Source organism: Chaetura pelagica, unplaced genomic scaffold (genome assembly GCF_000747805.2).
Source record: "Chaetura pelagica isolate M959 unplaced genomic scaffold, ChaPel_1.0 scaffold11, whole genome shotgun sequence".
NCBI lineage: Eukaryota > Metazoa > Chordata > Aves > Apodiformes > Apodidae > Chaetura > Chaetura pelagica.
In genome coordinates this window covers 1,833,816-1,838,395 of record NW_009952694.1, presented here as the reverse complement: position 1 = coordinate 1,838,395, position 4,580 = coordinate 1,833,816, and the positions used below count along the sequence as shown (strand labels likewise).

Below are 4,580 nucleotides of genomic sequence, written 5' to 3'. Positions count from 1 at the left end.
CTTTCCCTATCCATTTTATTTATAATTTTAGTTGATGTATCTCAAGGACAAACACAGAAATTGAAAACTCTTCTGAATAAAGTTTTTTTATACTAGTAGGGGAGAAAGAAAAAAACTTCTGTTTAGTAGTGAATGGGCCAGAATAAAAAGTCTTTCAATTACTGTACACATAGATATATATACACAGCACCATGCAACTCATTTAGCATAGGTTACTAAAAAACCCCATGAAATTACATCCATTTTCATTAAACTGTTGACATCAGTTGAAGCACTTTCAATTTAGCCCAATGTAGGAATGCAGAATGAGATTCAAATCTACCTTTCAGGAAACATTGTAAGAAAAGTCTCCTCAAAGTGTCTCCTCCTCAGTGCCTCCTCAAAGGCCAGGGTCAACTTCTCAAAAACAGCCTTTGATTCTGGATGCTCAGACTGAGACAGCTCTTTTGAAAGTTTTGCCATGGATATACTCTAAGACCTTTATGTTAGGCAGTTATCAACTGGAGACTTTTCCTGCTGAGATAGACTGGGACTTGTAGACTTCTGCAGGTGACATAAGGTGACACCTAGGATATCAGAAGTAAGGATATGCAAGGCAGCTAACACTAGCACTGGGGTATTTCACAGACATCTTTGGACACCTGTTTTGCTCAGCTTAGCTTCCATTTTTTTTTTCTTCATCCTGTACAGCGATTGCCCATGGTAGGTAGGGTTCTTTGCAACCCTATATAACCTGAGCAAGCAGGAATTAAAAGTTCTTTGTACGAGTCCTTGTGACCCTGTGCCAGGCTGGAAGGGAGTCCTTCCAATGTCATTCACATATCTTCTCTATTTCTCATAACAAATTCTCCCTCTTTCCTTCAGTCTCCTTTTGTGTCTCTCTGGAATATTCCATCTTTTTTTCTTGTTACCCAGAATTGAAGATCCCTCCAACTCTGAAAGCCACAAAAGACTTACATGGATGCAGAAACAGAGAAATATTACAACATTCAAATATAACAGCTGAAATACTAGAGCAAAAGATAACTGTCAAAATGTTAGCTTCAGTTTTATCAAAGATGAGGAGGACAGGAAAATAAGAGAAAAGAGAAATGCAAAACCTGAAACTGCAGAGAAAGGCAGGAGTTGTACATGCTGCAAAAAATTAGATATTGTATGTAAAGAAATACCTTCCTCTTAAAAGTGATTAGTCGTATCGATCACTTAGGTATTAGAGAAATAGGTTCCACAGTTAGATTAATTCACAAATGTGCTGGTAGACCATCAGATGCCAACTGTTCTGGCTGTTATAGCTACTTTTGTTCTTTTCCTTCTATGCTAAATCAGCCATCTACCCACAGCTCTAGATCCTAAATGCTGCATATTGCATAAGTGCAGATGACACCAAGCTAGGCAGGAATGTTGATTGGCATGAGGACAGGGAGGCTCTACAGAGAGACTTGGATAGATCAGATTGTTGGGCTCATGTTAATGGTATGGACTTCAACAAGGCCAAGTGCTATGTCCTAGACTTGGGCCACAACAACCTCATGCAATGTTACAGGCTTGGGGAAGTGTGGCTGGAAAGCTGTCTGGCAGAAAAGGACCAGGGAGTTCTAATTGACAAGTGGCTGAATATGAGCCAGCAGTGTGCCCAGGTGGACAAGAAAGCCAATGGCATCCTGGCTTGTATTAGAAATAGTGTGACCAGCAGAAGAAGAGACGTGATTGTCCCCCTGTACTCAGCACTGGTGAGGCCACATCTGGAGTATTGCATCCAGTTTTGGGCACCTCAATTCAAGAGAGATATCAAGGTGCTGGAGTGAGTACAGAGGACGGCAATGAAGCTGGTGAAGGGCCTAGAGAATAAAACTTAGGAAGACCACTTGAAGAAGCTGGGAATGTTTAGTTTGAGAAAGAGGAGGCTGAGGGGAGATCTCATCAGTCTCTACAACTATCTGAAAGGTCATTGTAGAGAGGCTGGTGCTGGTCTCTTTTCACGGGTAATTAGTGAGAGAACAAGAGGGAATGGCTTCACGCTGCAACAGGGGAGGTTTAGACTGGACATTAGGAAGAAAAAAAGAGTGGTTAGACACTGGAATAGGCTGCCCAGGGAGGTGGTTGAGTCACCATCCCTGGATGTGTCTATGGATCATTTGGATGTGGTGTTGCTGGATATAGTTTAGGGGAGAACTTTGTAGAGTAGGGATGATGGTTGGACTTGGTGATCTCAAGGGCCTCTTCCAACCTGAATAGTTCTATGATTCTATGATACATCAGGTTGTGGCTTTTTAATCCTTTCAGTTGATGTACATTGGTCTTGGCTCTGAAACTTTTCCTTCTGTCAGTATTTGTACATCTGTATGTCTGAACACAGACAGACAATTCAGCACATTGGGGCGCCCGTTGGGCATCCTGTACTCTACCACATTTAACACAAGCCTCATATCTCATATACTGCTCCTAATCACAGCATTAACATTAAATCATGAGAATCTACATTAAGATTTATTGACCTTGGATTTGACACTTTACTTTGTCAAGGCATGCTGATACTACAGGAGTTGTCAAACTCGATACCAGACTTGCTACAGTATTACCTCATCATTAGCAACCAGGGAGTCTTTTCCAAACATCCTGGGGCATCCTTTTCTTATCATAACTCTTTTCCTGAGCTACACTTGCAATGTTTGGAGTGGAAATCACCTGTTTGCTTTTGCTGTAGAATAAATTTCCTTTCTCCTTCACAAAAATCCTTTATTCTTCAAGAAGGAGTAAATCTAGTTTAGTACTCCATTTGTTTTCCAGTAGTAGAATGAATGACCTTGTTTCAATTACATTTACAGTAAAAATATAGCATTTACAGTATTTGAGTAAAGTGACTTTGGTTGTTTTATTTATGAGTATCGATTTCTGCATAAAGTTAGCATTTTTGCTTTACTCATAAGTTTTTGGTGAATGAGCACTAATATTGGCACTTGGATGAGCCTCAGCAGGCACTGCATAAAATACTGCTGAGGGTGTAAGAAAGACCTTGCCATCCTACTTAGCAACACAGTGCCAACAAGGATGAGAATGGAATATTTCTCTCTGAGGGCTAGCTCTTACTCACATTGATGTTTACAGGATTTTTGTCATCAGATATCAGCAGGCTCTTGATCAGACTTTTTAAGAGAAGGCTTTGGAGTTCTAAACTCAGTATAAGCAGTGAGAAAAAAATCCTCCAAAACTTGTTGACATGCAAGGGCTCTGACTCTTGCTCCATTCTATCTGACCACTACTGTTGCTTCAAGCTTTTTATTTTGCATTTCTTCAAATAATAAAGTAGTGGAAGAACAGAAACAGCAACAGAGCAGCAGTATGTTGGGTGCCCCAACACTATGCCTATAAGAAGCATTCCTACAGTAGCTACTTATGTTTAGCTCCTGTGATTTGCAATTGCTTACGAGGTGCTAATGGGCTGTTTTCCCTGTATTGTTGATATCTGTCCACCAAAAACAGTGGACATCACTGATCACACTTAAGCTACCTCCCAGAGCCATTTACATCCACAGTTAAACCCACACATTTCCCACAAACACCAAAAAGACAGACCTGTGGGGATTTTAATCTGATTACTTTTACACATTCTAAGAACAAAGTTACACTTACCATTTTTTAAATTTCCTATGAAGTAATCCCAATTGAATAGGACTAAGTTTAGTTATGGAGCTAAATACAAGTTACTTTCATTTAGGGCAAAAACATTTAAGCCAAAAATCCCAAACTACAAATACAAAAAGCAAGTAAAGATACAAAATGTCTAAGGTACATAGATGGCTTTGACTTTAATGCAACAGAATACAGGGAGCCTTTCATATTCAAAGCACTCTGTAGACTAACTGGGCTAAATAGTGCTATTATATTAAAATATGGTGTCTATTAGGCATTCAGAAATAACTCAAACATTGCCTTGGATAGTGGGTCTTATTTAAGATGGGGTATGCTTCCCAGGACATTATTTTATTTTATTTTATTTTATTTTATTTTATTTTATTTTATTTTATTTTATTTTATTTTATTTTATTTTATTTTATTTTATTTTATTTTATCATGTAATGCTGTGTCAAGATGCCCTGGGAATAAAATGCCTGGACAAACATGAAATAAATGGGCCTCAGTTTTGTCTTTTCTAACATCAGGTCTAGTGTGAACTGTCTCAGTGCTTTACAACACATTTCTGTATGTAATGATACAGGGTAAGAACTATGCAAGAGTATGCATATCTTTTTCTGTTGCAGTGTTTGATTTCTGAAGCCAATGCAACCTGATTATGAATGCAAACAAAGACACAAACAAACCTGTTTGGATAAGTTTTATCAAATAATCTACAGATTGTGATAGATTGGGTTGGGTTGGGTAAGAATAAAGTAGATCCACCTGCTGTGACATCAATTAAAGGAAGGAGATCTGCAAACGTAAGGCAGTTGTTTGCTTCCTACCAAATACTCTAGTTTTAGAGATTCACGCAATGACCTGGGAGTGTCTACATCCTCCCAGCTGTGACATTCCTGCTTGGCAGCCATGTTTTTTTATTAGCATGGTGCCAGCAAACTGGATGG

At 39.0% G+C, this 4,580-nt stretch overlaps 1 protein-coding gene across 1 annotated transcript in view; it reads right to left on the bottom strand.

Annotated features, from left to right (window-relative positions):
• The window catches only part of NPAS3 (neuronal PAS domain protein 3), a 627,665-nt gene that overhangs the window by 102,645 nt on the left and 520,440 nt on the right, over positions 1-4,580 (bottom strand). The gene's annotated exons all lie outside the window — the stretch shown is intronic.